Consider the following 23739-nt stretch of genomic DNA (forward strand, 5'->3'; position numbering starts at 1 on the left):
TTATTCTGGAACTAATTACATTTTCCTATATTAACACATCTCAGACTGTCTCTGCTTTAGTCAGTCTGTTTAACCAGCATTGCATAAGAATACTGGGCCCTTGAGCCTAAAATAATGTATATTTGCTTGCCATTTTCTTCTCTTACTGCTATTGCATGAGTAATTCAGCTGCACTGTGCAGCCAGATGTTAGTACATACTGTTGATCTATATCATTCTTGACAAGTCAAAAATGAATATCATGGGATCACTTTGAACAAATAAAGTACTTACTGAGGGACAGAAAACAATGTGTCTTATGTGAGGGATGCAATGCATCCCACAAGGCTTTTTTATAGCCTGTAATTAACTCTTTAATAATTTCATACATTATAGAAAGTCCTCCTCATAAGTCAGAGATTAATTACTAAGCAAAAAATTTTAATGCTCATTCCAATAGTGTATTTCATACTGATTAATACAAACTAGTTTCCTAATAATATGTGAATAGGGTTCATTACTAAAGCAAAGATTCCTACTCTATGGAATTACACTCCTGCTCACCATTTTTCCTTATTTCCAAGATAAAAATGACTCATTTGGAATTTAAATTCGAGGACATATCAGTAATTTTATGTATCACAGTGATACTAAAACTCAATTCACGCTCTCTGAAAAGTCTTACAAAAAATAAAGAATGAATTCAAGCCAGTTAAGATACAGAAATAGACACCCAAAAGCACTTAAATGGTTGTTTTATTATACCAATATTTTAGTACAGTGATGGTCTACTTATGACTAGTGATTTAAAGTGTCTGTAACGCCAGATTTGGTTTAAAGACTTTTTAAAGATTCCTGATTTGTCATTAGGTGGGATTTCTTCTCCCTTTTCCATTTCTCTTTATTTCACTATTCAATATCTTTATTTTAAATGCCTGCTTTGTGTGTATGAAGGTGCATAAAATGAAAAATTGCTTCCTCCTCAGACTATGCTTAGATTTCTGATTTGCAGAAGGTGTAATTTTGCCCTCATTCAAACAGATTTTTTCAAGTGTTGACTTGTACTCTTAAGATGAGTGGTTGTTATAAAACTATCTGGGTAGAAGGAGGATGGCTTTCCCTCTCACATCTTAAAGACTTCTGCGTTTGAGCAGCTAAGCTTAGATAACCATGCTCAAAAAGAGCTGATTCTCCTTCTTGTAGCCCCATCTCAATTGTCTTATTACAGAAAACACCAGAAGGAAGGTTTTTTTGTCTGCCTCTCATGGAGCCTTCTTCATGTTGTACAGTCATATACTTCATATTGTCTTCATGCCAGGTACCTCCTCAGTCTTTTTGTCTTTCTACTGCATGTTTCAATGATGCCTGCCATCATTCCCTTTGTGCAAAGGGATAAAACCTAAGGGGCTCAAAAAGACTTTCTTTCCCACAGATCAACGGTTCTAGTTTTACTTCTCTGCCTCCTTCTCTCGACCACACACACTACCAGTGCAGATTGCTTGAGTTGCACACCACCATCAGGCCATCAGCTGAAGTTATAATGACCTCAGGCTGAAGTTACATCAACCCGCCATCTAGAACGTAGATTAAGTTTTTCTTCTCCTGGTGCTCTAATTCAGGTGTCTTCAGGCAAGGGACAGCCAGCAGCGTAGGCATGTGTGCGAGTTACCTCCTAACTTCTGGGAGCGCTGGCTGCTGCGTGCAGCCTGCCAGGGGCTTCCCTTCCACCAGCAACCTGGGTAGCCAGGCTGCACCAGCATGTCTCCATGTCTGCATTCCCAAGGAAGTGCAGGCTGCAAAACAAACACAAAGACCAAGCCAAAAACATTCACACTATGTTATCTAATGAGCATCCCTTTTTTGCAATATCCGTTCTATCACGCTCTCTCACAAATACATGAGGTTTACTGTCAAACCAGGGCAAGCGCTTCAGCTTTAATGAATCTGATAGCAATGAGGGAGAACGGAAAAGTGAATTAACACTTCATACAGCCACCACAAATAGCCGCCTAGAATAAAGTGGAATGCATGAGAAGTCTCTTCCCATCAATCTAAAGATGATGTAACGACATCAATCACATACTCTTGCTGTTCTATGTCCGTGACACTGTAAAAACTGAATGATGCAGAGAAGGATAGTAGGTAAAAACTACTTGCTATTTCTCACAATAAAAGGATGAGGAGCCACTCAAAGAAATGATCAAGTAGATTCTTTAATGATGCATGTTTTTAAGGTGAATCCACCAAGGGTGAATTGTATTCCATTCTACTTCCCTAATGTTGAACCTTGCCTGTAACCTAGGGGGGAAAAAAACCAAACAAAATCCCACCACCCTTCCTTTAGAAATCCTCAAATAATCCTAGCAGCCGTGTCACCATCCCCTTCTCTCAGAACAAACACTAAAGAGGTGTTTTCTTTGTATTTTATCCTTCTCCCACAGGTCTGGATTTCAAAAGACACTGTGTGGACTGCCACATTTTGCAGTCACTGTCAAGATTATTTCCTGAACGTATTGCAAAATTAACTATTCTGAAAAAGGGAGAGTAATTATTATTCCCAAATGTGGTAGTTAGTCCTTAGAGACAGTGATGAGAGCTCTCTTGACACAAGCCAATGGTAAAGTTTATGAAATATAAAATAGGTTGTTAATTACTAAGCATTGTAAACTGGTGGTTACGAGGAAAGCACTCATTCCTTCCAACAATATTCTCTATAACAAACCTCAACAAACAATCTCTTTATCTCTCGTAACAAGGACTGTATGGTTCTCTCTAGAAAAAGACACTCCAGCGATTCAGTGGCACAAACTCATGCTAAGTGTTTTTTTCCAGATGGGAGCTAGAAAGCTCGGCACACCCAGGGACTGAATTCTAGACAGGCAAACAACTGCGAAGTGCGCCTTCCCCTTTTGATTCATGTTTGTAGCTCAGCTGCATGATGGCTCAAGAGCATAACTACGGCTGTCAGGCTGATCTCCTGAAAAGGCGGGGGATATGCAGGACAGCTGGCCAGCAACAGATGGGGATATGCTGTTCCATCTCGCGGGCTGGTAGAGCTCCTGTTGCAGCACATGCTGTCCAGGAAGAATCCTAACTCTAATGTAGCACCGGTCTTGCAAAGGAGGCCTGGCTTTAAGCCACAACCAAGTCCTAGAATTCAAAGTACTTCTTAAATTGCTTATCTACTCCTTAAGCAGTCCAGTCATTTATAGTTCAGATCAGTTATTTTTGCTGGAAATTAATTAGTTCTTTAAATCCTTTTTTGTTTAAGTAAGGTGAAAGCATGCCATAACCTTCTCCGATTTTGTGAACAGAACTTGATATACCTGTTGACAGCTTAAGATTTCTTGTCCTTGAAGGAGAGAATTCTTTGCCTTTCTAATCACATGATAAATTCAAAAACGTCATCATCAGTCCCAGTCACCACAAGGATGATTGCTTTCATTCATTCTGCTTTACAGTAACATTGGCTTCGACCATCAATTGACTTCTAAAATAGTTAAGCTGCATTAAAATTAGACTGTTGTTATTGAAATTTACAATGAACTGAATTTATCTTTTATTCATTCTCTTAACTTTGTATAGACACCTAGAGTTTAATTCTGTTCTTCTGATATTTCAAATTAAATATTACTTGAAAACCAAAAAGTAAAACTCATTTGAAAACTTATAGAAACAGAAATGAAGATACCAGTTCATTTTGACCTTCCGAGTGGAAAGAAATGAATAAATTAAACATTCATACCGTTTCTCATTATCAAGGCGACTGGACGCAATTGGAGGGAGCTCATTCTACTACGCAAACTCACCCTGACCCAACTAGTGATTGTATGTCAATATAAATTACCATCTTGCCTTATCTCCTTAACATAGACATACTGTCTATTATGGATAAAGTTATCTATACCATGCCATGCAAACAATATCAAAGTACAGTATTCATTTGTAGTGCGAGATTCACGCCAGGGTTTAAATTACAAGATATTAATGTAAACTAATGGAAAAGCTGAACCAATATCTGAATATACAAAATGTGACAAGCAAGTTAAAGGGTATTACAAAATAGGATTTGGCTGAGAAATACTGCTTCTTTGCATTATCATTTGTGGCACTGCGTACAAAAAGTGTTATAACTTCACAGTGTGTGACAAGACACCTTGAGCTCATACTTGGCAGATTATTAAAAATCTTATACAAAAGGTGCCTGTACAATCCCACACAGAGCCGTAACTGTTCAGCAGGGCATTTTTTTTCTTTATGCCTTTTTCCTCTTTTAAAAAGTTTTTCAAGTAAAAGAGAAATATATTAACAGTGATGTATAAACACAACTCTGTAGTCAATCCTTTTTAAACACACAAATGAGAAAAACAGATATGGTCTACTATTAATTAAATGCTATTTTTGCATTATCTATTTCCTTCTTTTTTTTTTTAACTGAAGGATCTGTTTACAGAAATACATATACAGTCTGACCCTTTTGAAATGCCTTCTGACTTCAAAGAAAATCTGTCAAGAACAGGAATGTGTGTTTTACGGCTTCTTCCTCATTGTCAACAAATATTTCAGTATTTGAACTAAAGGAGCAATTCTTGTGAATGCTTACACACAGCATTTTAGTACTTGTGCATATTCTTACTAGACCCTACAGCATTAAGTTTCACTCTGATGAGTCTCTTTAAGGGAGTCTTGATGAAAAAAACCTACAACTTTGCATAATGTGCTCGATAAAAAAAACAACAGGATACTCAGAGTACTCATACAAATAAAATTAATATTCAGACTAAATGTTTACAGATGTGAGCCCTTAAACAAATGCAGTGAGCTAGAATTGGGTTTACCTTACTCTTTTAGATACTAATTCACCCTCACCACAAACCAGAACATAAATCAGATACAGTTCTAACCCAGAAAAAGAAGTTGAACTTGCTGAATAGAATAGTGCCGTTTTTATGTCTTCTCTTTCTCTGCAGTCACAGCCTACCCTTTTCCTTTTTCATGATCTTTCCATGCTTATAAAGTTCAAGGCACGCCATCAGCTTATCAAATATCAATTTCTTTTTAACTTCTTATTAAAATAGTTAGAATTATTATTCTAACCTATTATTGTTTCTCTAGTTTCTTCACATATCAGACATGACCATTACTGTTTTACACACATGTAGTAACATATAGTATCTACACACATATAGTATCTACGTAAATCAAAATTCCATATCAGAATTCAAAATCTAATGTAAAAGGACAAATATAAATGTATTATGATTTACTGCTGCTAAATATATGATACTAATTTGCTGCAATATAATGAAGGAATGGAAATCCGATGATGGACATAGTTGAGTGTTTTGTCAGTTTTCAGGATCTTCAGGACCAAGCATCACATATGGCAATTTTATTTGAGGTTGATGACCAGTTCCATTTGTCATCTAAAAGAACCTGATTTTATCAGTTTTGTATTGTTTTGAGTCACCAGATGGCACTTTTCCCTGCTCTTAAGACTTACCATCTGAGCGTGTAGGAGTTAGATCTGGGAGAAGCATTGCCAGCTGAACTGAGATTCTGTATAGATGTGGAGTACGTTACCAGTAACGGAACACTTGTCTTGTTTCAATCTTCCTCTTTAGCTGAGAAAATTCTTTCTCAAATTAGTTGTTGTAGACAAGCTATGTCTACAGAAGTGGAAAAAAAAGAATTTAAAAAAACCCACTTTTGTCAACACATATGCACTGCCCAGGGACATTTTCTAAAGGATTCTTTCACGTTCCCCACAAGACTATATTTAAAGCTGCACTTCTAACTTGAATAAAATTATATTGACAAAAGTAAATACAACTGTGTTGAAAAGTTTGTCCACTTTTAAGTACTATCATTTTGTTTCTTCTATTCTGTCTATGTTCTTTAAGTAATTTCTCTCCCTTGTTTCCATGTGCAATCCAGAGGAAAAAAAGAAAAAATCAGAAAAGTATGCAGCCATGGCAAGAGCCCTCAGTGAAGTACAATCATGATTCATTATCATCACATACTAATGGAATATCTCAGTGGAAACACCATAAAGCAATGTTTAAACATCATGCAGTGATTGCTTTAAAATGTCTGTAACTACATTGCACACACATCTTTCACTCTCCTGCTTCCTTCTGTTATGGGGGTCAAGCACAGCCATTCCTTTCGCTGCGACTTTGGGAAGAAGAGACAGGCTGATTTAATTTGTTTTCCCCTCGACTTCTTTCCATCTTCTAACTGTTTAAGGGGATAGGGAGTTGTACTGGTAAATCAATTTTGTGTGACAATCTGAAAAACAGTTTTTTAGGAGATAAGTTAAAGCAAAAGGAATTTTCCCCATATTAAAACTTCACTAAGGTTGCATGCAGCATCAGGATAAATCACTTGTTCAAACATGGCTCCATTATGTAAGGATTTGGGGACCTCTCTACCATTACCCTGTAGGAATACCTTTCTATTATCTCCTTCTATTTTTCCTAAAAGGCAAGTGACTGGTTTTTCACTGTTGGAGGGTTACAATACATCAGTTCTACACAAGGATGGGTCTACGTGAATACACACTGGGGTCCCAGTCACTGGTGAAAAACAAAATATTACTTATTTTTTGATCTTCCCAATATTTTCTTTTTTTCATAAATATTTTACGAATAACATTCCATGTAGAAGTATTGAGAATCATATAATGAGCAAATACAAATGAAAAAATACAAAGAAAAGTATAAAAATGCCCATGGGAAATAAGCGTGAAAACTGTCACCATTGACTAGTTTTGTCATTTTTTGTTTTGCAGTTTGGCCCATTTAAGTCCATAGCCTTACTATGTGGTAAGCCATCACGGTGCTTCTGCCATCAGAAAAGCTGTGAAGATGACCGACAAAATTCTGGCCTCTAAGCCATCAGCCTGCTCTAGTGAAATCAAAGGCAGCTTTGCACTCGGTCTTGAGCACAGTAAGAAAGAATTAGACCTTGAGGCTTTAAACTTTGATAACAGGGGTGACAAAAACAGTACCAAAAATCACCAGGTTATCTCCACGAAATAAACTCAGTAAACTTTTCTCCAAAATTATGTATGATCAGCCATTGTAAAACTTCTAGTGCATTAACTATTGGCAAAACTGTTTAGGTTGGTTGGAGGTTTTAGAGGCGTTGTTATATATGAAAAACAGAATTGGAAATTACTTTTGCACTTCAGTTAAATAATTTCTAAGTGCCTACAGCTAAAACTAGGCACAGGGCACTGAGTTCCAAGGTTGCAAAAGACTGAAGCAGAGTTACTTGTGTCAGTGAAACAGCCACCCACACTGCTTGCTTTAAAGTAACGCCTCATTCTTTATTACAAAAATCTCTGGCACTGCAGAAGACCCAACTGTGTAAGTGCTCAGCAAGGCTGAATAGCCTTAATTCCGTTGCTTGATTTCATGCAGGGGGATTATATTATTGCTGCCCTCACAAATCCTTACGAAAATAAGATGTTTATCATGAAGACTTGTCTTGTAAGTAAAATTAATACTGCATTTATAAATCGCGTGTTACCTCAGAACACATGGGATTAATTCTCCGTCAGCCCACTCTAGTCTTCATTCCCACACAAGCTGCCACAGCAACCATCTACCTCGCCTGCTGCCTCAGCTATGTCCAACTTGTCTTCAAATCTTCTCCTGCCCTGATTCATCTTTTTCCATATTAGCTGTGAGCTTCCTGAGCTTCTTCAAATCTGTGTTTCTGCCCAGCACTTTGCTTGCACTCTTTGTCACTGTCCTAGCATTCCTCTAATTCAATCCAAGTCCCACAGGCACAGAACCACTCCCAGAACACCCTTCACTCTAATTCCGATTTACATTTCACATCCATCAGTTCTGAAGTCTGACCTGAGCTACACTGATGCTTCCCTTTCTTTACAGTTTCTCTTTAGAAGTCTCATCTTTGAACTCTTTATTATCTCCGAAATGTTGGCAAAATACATGAACAAAAAATGTCAATCAAATCTATAAAGCCTGACAAGACCAGGGCGTGTCACCATTCAGTCATTAATCCTTGTTATAACTTTTTAGGAGTAGAAAGAGTGTAAGAATATTTCTTCTTTAAAGTGCCTCACACTCTTTTGTCAATATATGCTAGATAATCATTAAAAGGCCAATAGCAAATATTGTGCAACATGCACTGGAGCATTGACTTGTCTTGCATTTAATTAATCAATTAGTTTTGCATGGATTACCACAGTAATCTGAAGCTACCTATTACTACTAAGTAAAACCAAAAAGAATAGAAAAACAGCACATTACCTGGCAGAGCTCTGCTCTCCAAGACAATAATCTGAACTTGACAGATACAGAGCCTTTGTTCAGTTTGAACATTTAAGGACTCTTTGGAGACCTGATTGGCTGATCATCACACATGATGTTTGGATGGTTTATTTTGTGTGACCAATTGCCAATCCAACAAGCATCTCAAATTACTGAGGTTATGGTGAAACTCAACATTCAGAACACGATCTCACAGAAGGGCACCCTAGGTCTATGAACTTTACGTCGTCTCTTTAGGATTTCTTTCACAGTTTCTTTGTGTGACATGCAGGATTTTTCCTTATCATCCTCTGTGCACATTGAAAAGTATATTTAGATGCTATAGCCTTTAAAATGACTGCTAATATCCGGGTACACGTGAACATAGTTTTTGCCTAATGCTCAACATGTACTGAGATGCTGGGTGTGAACGTGGCTTTTAAAACATATAGTAAGTTAAGATTGGCATTAATACGATTTCATTCAACAAATTATAAATGTAATAAAAATGCTCTAAAGATCATCAACAGACGCTTAAAGGCAAAGTTGCAGGCACTCAACGCAGATAACATTGCAAAAGTCTAATTTTTTTCTCACTTGAATAAAATTGTCCAGCAATTAACAGTAAATATGCAATTAACTTAGACTTTTTTAGACTGCTCCATTTACAGGCATAGTAAAATACCGCATTAGCCTTTACAGAGTAATTAGAAACTTCTTTGTATTAATAAGCAATGCTAGCCACTACATTATTTAAAAAGCTGTATTTTGCTGGAGATAATGTGGCATTTGCTTCAGAGCTCCAAAAATTATTTTCCATTATTTCTTAACTTATACAAAAACTCACCATTTTTGTGTAGGAAAAAAATTTAATCATCCGCAATACTGATGATAAAATAAACACATACATAAAAGGCAAGCTGTACCTTAGACCAAATCATAATTTCACTCAAGCATTCTGAGCTTTTACAAATTCACATCAAAAGCCCTTCCTTTTTAACTGCAAAAATGATGTTGACTATTTTGTGGGAGAAGGAAATAAAAAGGTGTATGTTTTTTCACAATTGCTATTTTTCACCAGTCTTGCCTTGACCCAATAAATCCTGGAAGGATGAAACTGCATGGAAAAATTAAATGGGAAAAACACGCTGATGACTCAGATTAAAAAAAATTAAACTTTTTCTTGTCCTAGATATTCACTATGCAACTAATATTAAAGTCTCCAAGCTCTTAGAAGTGCTTTGTTTGGGATTTTTAGGCAGTCTCTGGGACAAATTCTATGAGAAAACTGCTGTTATTTTCACTGCCCACCACTTTGAATATTCACAGGGAAAGAAGCAATTCTCTCTATGAGTTTCTTAATTTATCTGAAAATAATGATGCTAATGATGATCTGCATTTCTAAGACCTGTGGCAATCTCACATGAAAAGTGAGAGGAGTTCTAGCACTACTGGAAGCACACCCAATATGAGAGTTGCTTGAAGGAAAAGACCAGCCTAATCATAAGAAAATATTATCATTTAATTGATCTCTGTACTGTCTAAAACTTTAATTTGAATCTGAAACGGCTCCTTCGGGAAGAATGAAATATATTAGAGGTAATAGGTGGCAGTGATAGGTAAGCCTCTAACGCCAAACGGCGGGGAGGACTCTGTGCAGGGTGTTCGCCTCAGCACTGAGGACAACGGCAGGAAGGGAACGTGTTTGCTGACACAAGGACATAAGAAGAGGACAAAAAGGAAGTAAACACAGGTCGCTGAACTCCGACGGAGACCCTGTGGTGACAACAATGCCACATTTCCTATTATTGGAGAGAAATAGGAAGCGAGGCTTTGTTCGCGCTGGACACCCTCTGTTAGATTTTGACAACTTGTGTTTAGTCCCGGGTACAGCTTCTCACTTGTGTCAGCAGAGCCGTTCCCCCCCGCCGTGACCTTTGGTGGCAGGCCCTTCCTTCCACAGGATCCCTGTCCCGACCCGGGCCAGGGAAGAGAAAATCACCTCTGGCCTCAAGATTTCTGCATCCGTGAAAAAGCAGTCACAGAAAGAGGGATGAACAGCAGGTACCACTGTGGTGTCTCTAGAAGGTGATGCCTCAGCTGTCCTCTAGGGACCATGACAGCATGGTCAACACCAGCCAGCACAGCACAGCACCAACTTGGCATCACGGTGGCGGAGCACAGCTGCCTTTTGTCCATCCGCTTCAGAGAACAAACAGAAGGGCTGAAATCTGTGCCTACACCAAGGCTGATCTTCTGAATTCAGGGAACCGAGCATGAGGTAGAAGGTCAGAGCTAATGTTAAAAGTCTGCTTCTGAGTGACAGAGTTAATTGGCACAGGGCATGCCAGTGGCAGGCAGCTGGCCTGCAGTTCACTGTCATCTTGAACTTGACAAAAATAAAAGTTAATACAGCCTTGGACGGTTGTCTATAAAAATGTATAGACATCAGGAGGGCTATTACTCAACTGACTGTACGAGACTATTCTAGCAGTGTATTTTGTGAATAATAACAGCAGTGGGTTTTAAAATATAATACAAATCCAGCTACTCAAGAGCTCCTCTGAGATAGGTGCCTACACGTAGTTGCTTTACTGCACCTTTCTGCCCACTCATGAGCTTAAACTGTTAAAATTGAAGTAAGTTCACCATAACCTTTTAGTCTGGATGCCAATAGCTCAGGTTTGCTATTCACTAATATCCGTTCCACCACAATTTCTGTTTATTAACAGGCACTTAAAAAATAATCTCTTTTGCACACACAGCTGATATTGTTAATATTACAGCACAATCTCTCTTTCAGTCACAATTCAGGGATGCCGGTTTTCTTGAAAGAATGCAGTGGCATTAGTACTTAAAGTTATATAGCAGTTTGTTCTAATGACGGAGGTTTGGTCAGAAGTTTTTTTTCTGTTGGAGTGTTTGTTTGGGGGGTTTTTTTATTCAATCCCCTGCAAATCCTCCGATATTAGGTGACAATCTCAATTTCTCCTGTTTCTCCTACTAGTATAGACTTTTATCTCTTCACATTTGAGGGAAGATTTAAGTTTGTGATAAAGGTCTGCAAGATATTCACAGAATTTGTGACTCTTTCTGATTTAAGAGAGGGATTAATCACAGCCATCTTTAGTCAGTGCTGACATCTGCATGTGATCTGGATACCTACGTTCCAGATTGACTCAAAATCAATGGTCAGAAATGAACTTCTGGGACACATCTCACTGACCTGTTTTATATCTAAGCTATAATGAAATGATACATGGCCTACAAATGCTTATATCTCTCCATTGTAAAAGGTGAGTCTAGATAACTAGCTGAATTACAGATACCTATGCTACTGAACTCTATATTTGGATGAACCCAGCCCTATGTGCTCATAATACACTTTCTTGGTATTGCAAGGGACCAGAAATAATGACCCAGTTCCTTCTACCATTTCAGTGTTTCTAAATCTGAAGTGTTTTGGGGTAGGTAGGAGGAGGGTTTTCTTGGTTTTTTATTTAACTTATGAAATACGAAAGTGAAAAATATATGTTCTGGATTCTAAAAATGTTCTTTCCATCTTCTTTGAAATACATCCACAGCTTAACAGTATAGTGTTGAAATCTGAAATTTTGCAATCTTTTCTGTGTTGCTGAGAAAAATAAGTCCAGTTTGGCTGAGTAATGAGTCTCTGAAAAGCATGTGCTGCAATACCCATATTTTGTGCGGGGTTTTATTTTGCTGTGTTTGTAAAATGTGCAACTTAGCAATGTTGCATTACGAACATTTTTGTGGCTATCATGGCTGCATAGAAGAAAATTTATGGAAGGTGCAGATAAACTATCTCATGCTTCATGTACATAGCAACATAGCCAACTAATACGATCTTTTTTGAAAGCAAATCTTCAAGTCAAGTCTTATATAGCAAAAGCAAATCTCTAACCGTCTCATTAGACAAAAATACAATGACAAATTTCATATGTGCAATTTTAATTCATAATTTACTCAACTAAGTCACTGCATAAACCACCAAATTAAAACTTGAAACAATGTTCAATGCCTTACAGAACATAGAGGGCAGCGTACCTTATGTAAAGACTGGACAGTTGCCCAGAGCTGCAGAATTGGAAAGGCAGCAGTTTTAGAGCTGACTTGTGACTGCACTGATTAAATTGCTAATAGGACATTAATTTTTATAATGTATAAATACTTTGTCTCTGAGGTTTTGTGAGTCTGTACATAATAGCTGAATATGTGGCATTCTAAAATTCTAGAAAAACACCTGGTATTAATGTGATTTCTTGCAAATGCTGGAGTGGAGGCAGCAGAATATATTTTACTCAAGGCAATGAAACAGCTAGGGCTGTCTCTGATGATACAGATACCAAATATGCATCAGGGACAACTGACCAGAAAAACAGTAACCGTTTGCCAGAGAAAAGCTCAAGAATTCCACAGTAGATCTGTTTGCAGGAAAAAAGGCAGTATTAATTTAATGCTATTCTCTGTGAATTATTTAAAAAGTATTATTATTCAGGCCTGAAATTTTGTCAGTTTAGGTAACTGCAGATACACAAGAGCTTGAGTAATAAGATATGCCATAGGGTGTGACAGTGCACAAGTTTGAGTGTGTTAGGTATGAAGAAAATGCAAATCTGAAAGGTATGTTGCACGTCACACTGCCCAACATTGTGTGAACATGCAGCCTTTTGGGCTGGTTCTTGCTTGATTCTCCTGTAAGCACTCTTTTGCAGTGGTTAGCACCAAGGGATAGTATGCAGTGAATGAAGACGACCATAAGGAACCATGAATAGAAAACAGCAGGACCAGAGTACCTGGGCAATGAGAAACACAGATTTTCTCGTCTGTCTCCAAAACGGCAGTAACTCTCCCCTCTCATACGGGACCCTTGAGAATGAGACAGACACACTGATGGATTAAAACCTGCAGCGCACAGAGGGCTGCATGTGCCTGTGCACAAGCTGCACACACACAGGCTGAAGAGAAATATCAGTAGTTTCCTTCTCACCACCTGTACTTTAGCATCTATTGCAATGGCACTGTGGCAAAAACACATGCTCCTCCACCAGCCCTAGGCTGTTAGCCCTGTTAGCCCTAGTCTGTTAGCGACTGCTGCTTCGTCCTGCTCCATGGGAACACTTGCTGCCCTCCCTCCGCTCTTCCTCCCTAATCCCCCATCCTCAAACGCTGGAGGTCTCATTCCCCCTTGCTCTAACAGCTCTCGTAACTCAAAAACTTACCAGCATACAAAGTCCAAGGTAAGGAAAAACTACTCCATAACTGACTTAAGGCTTGCTTACCACAAGACTGGTACTTCGTGCTTCCCCTGGTGCCTTGATTTCCCTTCAGTTGTCCTCACTATCTTGTATTTAAATGTATCTAGATGAATATAGAATCATACACAAAATAATGCAATACTTTCAAAATAATTTTTAAGGCTACTTTATCTGGGCAGACTTAAGTCACAATTATTTGAATATCACCTAATGCCTTAAATAAGGAAGTATAAACTCGGCCACTAACTTTCTTAATTATTAAAAACACTGCAGTAGCTCATGAAAACAAAGTATGTTCACATCACTAATGCTTGAAATGTTTCTTTTTTACTCGGACCACCTTATATTCTTATACCAAATCACTTCCTTTGTCTTTCATAAATTAAAGAGTAGAAAAATATCTTTTTCTAGTCAGATCAGATAATGTATGTGAGCCTAATTCAGTGGCACTGATTGTGTATATGAGACTTACTAAGTATTAGAAAAGAAAGGGTGTTCTTCAGAGGGGAGAGGACACTGTGAGGACATTGCAAAATATAAGCAAAAAGGAAAGTGAATGAAGCGGTATTACTGCCTTCACTGGCATCTTAATTTTTAATGGTATCCATCTTGTGAAAGCCTGTAACTCTTAGCTTTAACTTAGCAAATCTTTGTAATTAGTTGCATAATTATTACGTTAAGCAAAAAATATTTGTTTCCAGCTTGTAAGAAAATGCAAGATGGTCTCCAGCTTGAAAGTTTATGATTTACGTACAGATATATAAATTGCTAAGTATGTGTTATATTTGTTGGAGGTACACTCAACTTTTCAGCCAAATTTGGACTATGATTAAGGGAGGTATTTAAAACAAGTAAGCAATAAATGTAAGTGTACCTTATAGTGGGAACAGGAGAGTTGTACTTGGGTATACATTACTTTAACATATAAGCATAGAGATAAAAACATTCAGCAATTAAAGAAGTAATTTTGTTTAAAGACAAGAAGGAGATATAACAATAGTGATTAAAGGGTGCAGTACAATGTCTTTCTACTTTGCCTAGAGGGGCAGCTGTGCTGGCAGAAGCTTTCACCCTGGAGGGATCAACTCTTGGCTGTAGTTTCTACCAGGGTAAAGCAGGTTTATTTTTACGGGCAGAAATCCACACAAATCCTGCCAACTGAGGCTCCTCAAGAGACAGACAAATTTTATGCAACTCCCAGCTGGCCTGAATACCGCAACAACAGCACCTTTCCCTTACAGATCACTTTTCTTTTTCACTCTCTGGGCTAATCAGCTTCTTTCAAGCCACCCTCAGTATGTCTATTTGAGATAAATGCAACACTTAGCTACCACAGGTAAAAGATTCAGATCGATGTACAGGTTCACGTTAGCTCTACGGCAGCTATTTTGTACATGTGTGGGTTTTTTTTAAAGACGGTAAGCCTAGCAGTAAAACATACCACCTCTCAAAAGTCAGCCCATGGTCCACAACAGAACTGCTCAATCTGCTCTAATACTTATGCTGCTGCATTTTAGGATTGAAATTAAAGCCAGTGCATTCCCTCCACTTTGAGGTACAGAGGGTTTTTTAGGCAGCTCATGCTACTCTGGCTTTCTTCAGAAGAAAAAGTCGGTGCATTGCTGGGCTGCCTGGGAGTTAAAGCCCAGCAGCCTGACAGCTTATATCATGTACCTTTCCTTCTTTCTCTACCTTCAAGACCTTGCGTCTTCTCACTGCTGTCACCAGCCTTCCTACTCCTGCTTGAAGAACCAGTGCAACACCCTCCAAGACGTTACCAATTCTCTGAAGGGAAAAAAAAAAAAAAAAAGAAAAAAGAGAGAAATCAAACGCCATCTTACATAAACTCTTCTCTCTTTACGACAAGTGATAGTCTCTCGTGGTTCCCGTTTGCAGAAAAAGTAGGCAGCCCATTTCTCCTCAGCAGGGCCCAGACACACAGTTCCACCAAATGAAGAAATAAACAGGGATTCCCTCTGGTGAGGTCAGAGGAGCAGATGCAAATGACCCTGGGAGCACAAGTTCAACCAAATACAAAAGGTTTCGTGCTCAGTAGGGTTTGGTTAAATAATTCAGGTCCAATCTTTTAGGAACACAAATACAAACCATTCCCTTCTCAATAGGGTAACAGAAACAAACACACAAAGTTAATGAACCCAGCAGGGATTGACCAAACAGTTCAAACTCCCCTTTGGAGCAGTGAGAATAGCTAGGAAGCAAACAACCTTAGCCACTTGGCCCTGGAAAACAGAACTTGCTCTGCTTTCATTGGATGAGTAAAACCTCCCTTGATTACACGAGTCCATCATTCTTTAGGGGGCTAAATTTACTATTAAATGCTGACTAAAGAGTCATCTATTCAGTTCTGATGGTTCATGTGCTAAGTCACAGCAATGGCAGTGAAACGTCTTCTCCAAGCATTTGGTCCCTTTGTTTTCTTACCGGGTCCATAATCTGCATCTCCTCACACTGTACTGCAAACATGCAAGTTCCCTTCCTTCAGACCCATGCTTTCTTTCACACTGTTCTCCTTGTATGAAACACTTTTCCTTTTTTATCCATCAGTGTTCACTACTTCCTCTACGCATCTGGTTATGAAACTGTTCCAAAGGAGTCAAAAGGATCGTATGGAAAATATATCCACATGTACCTATGGTACTCATGGCAGACCAATATAGCCTGTAGGACACTGGGATAGGTTTCCCAGAGAAGCTGTGGATGCCCCTTCCATGGAAATGTTCAAGGCCAGGCTGGATGGGGCTTTGAGCAACCTGGTCTAGTGGGAGGTGTCCCTGCCCATGGCAGGGGGGTTGGAACAAGATGATCTTTAAGGTCTCTTCCAACCCAAACCATTCTATGATTCTATAAAATACCATACTGCAACACTAGAACTTCCTGAAACATCAAACCAATCTACCCATGCTTCTTTTTCCAGTGCTTTCTTCTTTTACCCACTTCATCTAGTATTCAGCACGTTGCACATTTCTTCCTATTTTTTCTATCATCACCTTCTGTGTACGTATATATACATACAATTATTTCTATTAGAAAAACTATCTCCTCACTCATATATATTCAGTTGACATAATGAGAAGCAAGTAAATGCTTCTTTGAGACTACACCAGAATACAAGATTCTCTGCTTACAATACAACTATATCTGCTGTTCAAAGTACTTATAAACGAGGCTGTTCAGCATATAGTTATAACTTCTGATTTCATCCTGCAGGAGTGTTAGTCAGAAGAGAGAGTTGATTTAAAAGTAGGATTTAAGCTTCAGTTATTAAGAGATAACAACCTACTTACCCAGGATCCAGTAACACTGAAATTAAAGATCCTAATTTAGGTGGCTAATTTAAGTTTCACAAGACTATTGTGCTGCATACAAAAAGCGTTGTACTTATACACCTGGGATAAAACTGGTAAATAGGGGAAAAGAAAAAAAAAAGGGGGGGGGGAGAAAAAGATTGTAACTACCTTATTAAGGTTAAAAACATATTCTGGATCCTCGGTAAAACATATCATCCAGTATTCTGTAAGAATCTGATTCTATTAGACTAGCAATTTAACTATAATAATTTAGAAGTAAGCTTGGACATGGCAACTACAATAGCTTTGCTAATTTTTCAGGAAATAGCTACAAGAAAAAAAAAAAAAACATGGCCTCATAGCTAAAATACATCTGTATTGAAAACACTATGATTTAAGTCATCATTTTAGGTACATAATATTTCAGCAATGCTAAAGTATATCTGTAAGTGCAAGATGATTACCTAGTTAAGCAAGAACATCTTGTTTCATTAACATCTTTCTATGTTACCACATTCAGAAGAAGAACCTATTTTAATCATGGAAAGGACAGGCTTTTGTATCCTATTACATTAGGAACACAATATGACTGTATTTTCCAGGGTTCATAAAACAATCAGCTTTAGTATTAAGCATAACGGTGGAAGGCACTATTATTTTTTTAATCACAGAAACAATTCTGAGCTGGGAATCATCAACTGGATCAACACTCCTGCTGGCATGTGGATGCCAGAGTACGCAGCCATGTACACATGACATATTCGCATTTCACATGTTAGAGCTCCTTTTTCACGGCACACATGAGAGGGGGTCACTGGCGCACGTGCACGTCAACTTAACGAACAGGCAGGCTGGCATGGGGCTTCCTGGTGCTGTACAAGCCATAAATCATGAACAATCCCTTTTTTGCCCACCTACTGCTAAAGCACCTGAACAAATCCATATTGCAGAGTCCATGCTGGCTCCCACTGAGGCCACAGGCCATCATTACTCAAGTAAATCTAAATGATGGTTCTAGCCCTTATTTAATTTTACCATGTGAAGTGTAATGGTTTTCAATGTGTTTTACATTATTTGCAAAGTACTTCTGGAAGTAAAGATATTCTCAACCACCAGGCTAAACAATGACCATAAAACTCAACATTCGTCTTTTATTTTCAAGGTTGCAATATTAATGTTTTAGAATTGGATTGCTCAATTGTTTGTTAATTTTTTTCTCATATCATATTTCATATTCATTTCTTTATTAACATCTTGTTTGATGGATATACTGGTATACACAACGGCACTGCAAAGAGTGCATCCCCATTTGGAGATCAGATAACATGACTGTTTGTCAACAACAAAAACCTTGCTATGGCCTACAATTAGCACACAGAAATAATAAAAGCAAAGGCCAATATTCCTTCTAGTCCTTTCTCAAAAATAAAACCCTAAAATTTAAAAATCTGAAGACAACTAAAAACCACTGACTGAAATTATGATACATTATTCCACTTCTGCTAGCTTGAAGACATTTGCCTCTGTGAAATTCCTCAAAATAATAATATTTCCTCAGGTTAATGTCTTTTTCCCTTTTACTCTGTTTTCAGCTTCTACATTTGTAATTTTTCTGAGGCTACATTTTTTCTTTACTCTAATCATAACACCTGAAAGGCAGAATTAAAAAACAGAAGGGTAAAGAATGTAAACATTTGTAACTCTAAAGATAAAAACAGCATTGAAAAAAACATAAATACTGGTTACTATGGAGGAGCACCACCTATGCCTTACAAAAGCTGTCCTACCAGTGAGCACGTCTCTGACAATTTCCAGTTTTAGTGTGGAAAACCCAGTATGCCAGTAGGATGAGCAGAGCGGAATAGTAACTTGATCTTTTACCTTGAGTTTTTTATTCTAATAAATGGGGAGAAGGAAAACGCTCTCACAGAAAGAAGCAGGAGAAGAGAAGGACAGAGAAGATGGACACACGAAAGTATTTGTTTGGAAACAGAGAAATAATTTTGATAATAATTATGAGAAATAACTTCCATTTAAACTAACCAGACAGATCAAAGCAAGTGATCCAACAGACTAACTGAGTCTTGAAAAGCAGTCAAAAGAGTCTCTTCAGTCAATACTAGGTGTAAACCAGGAGTAACCCCTTTTAAGCCAGTGGAACTGCTCGAGAGGGAGCTCAAGTTTGGACCTGGAGTCACAGAAACAGAGGAAATGCCAATCAAGCAACCCTGACATAGTCTTTGACTGAGAGAAAACACCACAGTGCTTTTAGGTCTCAGTTTTAAATGCCCTTCCTGGATTTCTTGATCTCATGTGAGTTTGGTCCTTATATTCACTAGCCTTGCTTCTAAACCTATTTCACTATTCTAATGTAGCTAAAACTGAAACAGGCCACGCATGGCTCTCATTATACACTACTGTTGTTATGTATGAATGAGGAAATAAGCTAAATTGAAATAAAGCATGCTCATATCCAGCATAACTACGTCAAAACATCTCTTTTTGGGTAACTACATCAGAAAAACAGGAGAACAAAAACTACCTTATACCTCTAGCCAACATAATTATATCTGCACAAGAACAAGAAAACAGGATCTCCTTTTTTCTTATTCTTCACAAATACAATGCATACTTCATGCTTTGTAAATACAGGCTATTACGGCATATTCTTTTCTACCTATTTTCCTTAACTATACAACCCAGAGGTCTCAAAATACCCAAGCTTTTTTTAATGCTTGCTAAAATCTCTGTTGAGACTTCTAATTATGGACTATTGAGTCCCCTGATTCACCTTTTGTAGTGCTGGTGAGAAGGGAAAGACACTGCCAGATGGAAGTCAGGGACTTAGGACCCCTGTGCAATACAATGAGCAGAGATCTTATAAATTCCTCAGGGCAGAAAGGAAGCCGTTAGCTTAACACTATGTAAGAATTATTATAAAGATGTGTGTCTTAAAAAAAGGGTCTGGTAATGGGATAATAGACTCATTGCCTTCTTCAGCTTCCAGCACCAGTTTCCCTCCACCGTCTATTCTGTTCTCTCCATCTGCTCCCAGATGTGACCCCGTTGCTTAAGTCTCTGTCCTGGGCACATTTTTTCTGTCTCTGAAACCAGTCTTCAGTTCCAGTCTGCGGTCCAATTCCCATTTCTAACATCAGCAGGAGGCATTGCTGAGAACACTGGGTTCAGTACCCAGTTTCAGACCCAAATCCATCCCTGGCATAGCATGCAAAAGCAGTGAACTTCTAGAAAAGATTTGCTCAGTGGAGAGTGTACTCAGCAAAGGCAGAATTGTCAAGGAATTTAGGACATAAAATTCCAATTGTTAAGAAATCAGACACCTACATTCCCATGAGGAGATTATTTACATCATTAAGTTATTCTTTTTTCTTTCTTTTTTGAACCTGCCCTGAGGGACATATTAAGAACGCAAACTATAGAAGCTCAATTTAGTAATCGCAGCTCCTATGGTATTTTAATTCAATAGCATGGCAAACTGTGGAGACGTCCTACATTTTAAGTTTTCCAATTTCCATCTCTCAGTAAGGTCAGCAGAGAAAAGCCGCTATGTCTCTCAGAAGCCACGTTGTTATAGTTGGTAGCTTGAACACAGTCCTGTGTCGCTTCAAAAATTCTAACCTTCACCACTAAATATTTATATCATATCCCAGAGATCTGAAAAACAAGGCCACAAAGCACTTCCTTTCTACCGTTAAAAAATCTACTCTAATACAATTGCTTTCAAAAGCAAACGCTGAAAGTGAGTACATTTCTCTTTCTGCAATACTAACCAAATACATTACAGTAGTAACTGACTTTGTTCAAAAAAAATCAAATATGTATTTTACACATATACTTTTGCTATTTTTGTCACCAGAAATGGTAAGTTCTTTTTGGTTTGCTTCTTCATATGTTTTTAGGATTGTAAAATACACATTTGTTCTCAGTATTTCTTGAATTCAGAAATCAAGCACTGAGAAGTACAAGTCTGAAGCTGACACTCTGGGTTTGATACTAACACAAGAGACAAAATGAGATTTCAGTCTCCTTTTTGCTTGTACCATTTACTGCAACAGTGTCTAAGTGATAAGTGGCGAGCATGAATGCTAAAATCTTAATTAATCTATGTCTATGAAAAAAAATGGTTTCTATCTTTTGAGATGATGCAGTGCTGCTTTGTGACTGATGCTACTAATTTCTATCGCACAGAACACATGCAAAAGGCAACATACACTGTTGCACTGTTGTTACCACCACTGTAGTGACAGCAAATGGCTAAAGTTCTTTGATGCCAAACACATGTTGAACACCATTACAACACTTTGTCGTATGCCAAACTTGGGAGTGCCGCCAACAGTTTGCTATCGCTGAATCCATATGATGGAAGAGCACTACAGAACAGTGATGCCTGAAGCTGCAGCAGAGTTTGCTAGCACATGTGGGAAGATAAGCTATTCTAACTGACCAGAACTTTAAAAATATATAAAGATAAGACCAGCCACAAAATACAGGAGGTGTTCTGAGCTGTCTTCTGTACATGTGCTTTCCAAATGTTCCCCCAGCACCTTGATCATCACCTACAGCTGAGTTTTCCATTGGAAAATTTTAAAGAGAGATAAAAGTGAAACAACTACCAAGGTTGCTGGAAAGTGTTCTTTTGGTGGATACAAGTGTCCACACTGGAAGAAAGCAAACACTAAGCAATCTTGCACATTTGGGCAACTCCAGCCCACGGAGTTTTATGCTTTGACCATTAAAATCAGATGCTGTCATTATCTTTCATAGTAATCATATGAAAAGCATGTCAAATCCACATATTCTGATATATTCCAACTTCTACAATATTTGGGGTTTCTGTAGTTTGTCAATAGCTAACTTAAAAGTACAAGTTTTCTACAGTCAGAAGTTACTAGCCAATTCTATACGATTTACAGTATTATTCAGAGCGCTGCTTTCTTGTTGGGTGGAACTGAAATACATTCAGTACTTCATATTCAATAATCATGACACCAAGTGAAAAGAAAATGCATCAACAGCTAAATTAAAAAAAAAAACAGGCTTAAGTTTGTTTTCTACTGCTTCCTATTTTGTGAATTAAGACTAATTCCATTTCTTAAGATTTGAAGTCTTAAAACCACAAAGAAAAAGAATATATTATGCTAAGGCCCCATTCTTTTCCATTAATTTTCCGCCTTCATTTTTGGGAACTTTTTAATTGACGTAATGTTAATATCCTTTTGGAAATACTTACTCATTTTTTTATCAGCAAATGCACTTAATGTACACCTCTGATTACATATTACTGCAAATGCCATGAGACAGGAAAGCACCATGTTCCAAAACTAAAAAAAAATTATTAGCGTGTAACTGGGGATTTGACCTTGAAGATAACAAATAAAGGAACTACTTAAAGACACTGCATAAACTAAAATTAAGAATATAGTCAACAAAAGAATGAGCTGATGACGATGAATCACTTCCCCCGCAGACACAAATATTATGAATTAAAAATCTTGAGATCGCAAGGAAAAAAGAACAAAATGAGATTCTTTCTAGTTTGTCAGCCACCATAACCTGGTTAGCTAGACATCTGCTCTTTAACAAAAGCTTAACGTTGTCTTGATCGCTTGACTATAAGACCAAGAGCAATAAGAAATATCGAAAATATGTGATAAACTGTAAAGCCAAATAGAGTTCCCCAGTCAGTTTGTCCAACATCGTCTGTTCCTCAAGTCATGGAATATTATCTCCTTACTCCTATATCCCAATTACTTTTGTTTGAATACTGCAAACTTTTCTTCAAATGTTCCAAGATTCACAAAAAAATTGTACAAGTTGGCACGACAGCTCACAAATACATGCAAGTCAAGGAACGCAGGTTTGGACGGAGATGCATCTGCGGGACGCAACCTGTTTCTCACTTTCATTTGACACATAAAACAGTTGGTCAATGAGGTCCTGTTTTCCTATCTAACTTCCTCCTTGGTGCTGTGCAAACATTAGGCCTTATATATTACACGAACAGACATAGAAACTAGTAACATTCTGTATCAATGATTAACGACTATGACCTAACCCTTTTTTAATAAAAATCAAAAGACAATTACATTCTCATAATCATAGCGACCTCGAAATAAAATTCATTTAACAGTACAAATCACTACCACAGAGCAAGAACATTCTTCTTTTCTTGATCCTCACGTAAGAAAATGGACAGCTTTAACTCTGGCAAGTGGTGTAAGGGATACAATTAATGGAGAATTATATTCAGGCACCATCTTTGCTAAAGCAAACATCTCAAGAAAAATGCAGCTCTTCAAAACCATCCTGTGATGTTGTAATAGGAAAAAAAAAAATCAGGTGAGCTGTAGTGTCTTTTCTTGAACTGGAAGAGGTCCAATAATAACCAGAGTTACTGGGAGCAAAACCACCTGCTCATCATAAAAAGAGGACAAGACAATTTACTTGAGAAACAAAGGATACCAAAGGGGACTTTTTTGTAAAATGAACAAAAACAATGGGTGCCAGAAATATATTTCTCTCCCTTAACTTGCCTGTCCGTAAATAGCAGCATCTCCTTTAAGGCTGCCCAAAGGATGTCCTGCCTCCATAAAACTCGGATTCCGGAATGAGGATTTTGCCATAGCAAGGGCTGAGTGAGCTTAAATCCAATATATTCCAGAGAAGTGACAGACAGAATTAGGTTAAAGAGCAGGAAGAAGATTTTTTTTTTATGTACTATTAATGATGCATTCATTTACACTGAAAATTGCTGAAACAGAATCCCACCTCTCTTCACTGCAGCTGCAGAGCCACAGTGTTTAACTACACCCTGTTTCTTTGATGTTCCCCTTTGTAATATTGCAAAGTCTCCCCCTTTACATGTAAA

The 23739-nt window shown here is 37.9% G+C and overlaps 1 protein-coding gene across 11 annotated transcripts in view; it reads right to left on the minus strand.

The window, feature by feature from the left end:
- The window catches only part of SLC16A7 (solute carrier family 16 member 7), an 87798-nt gene that overhangs the window by 61232 nt on the left and 2827 nt on the right, over positions 1-23739 (minus strand). For 2 of the 11 annotated variants that reach the window (XM_063323078.1, XM_063323073.1), the window contains exon 2: positions 15217-15327. The exons of 3 other annotated variants lie outside the window; for them this stretch is intronic. The gene's annotated coding sequence lies outside the window, so the exon portion shown is untranslated. Of the gene's footprint in view, positions 1-1523; positions 1546-1647; positions 1772-8263; positions 8286-15216; positions 15328-23739 lie in introns of those variants that run through there. 6 more of the 11 variants (XM_063323077.1, XM_063323076.1, XM_063323075.1 and 3 more) reach the window with 6 other exon arrangements.

Source organism: Chroicocephalus ridibundus, chromosome 1 (genome assembly GCF_963924245.1).
Source record: "Chroicocephalus ridibundus chromosome 1, bChrRid1.1, whole genome shotgun sequence".
Taxonomy (NCBI): Eukaryota; Metazoa; Chordata; class Aves; order Charadriiformes; family Laridae; genus Chroicocephalus; species Chroicocephalus ridibundus.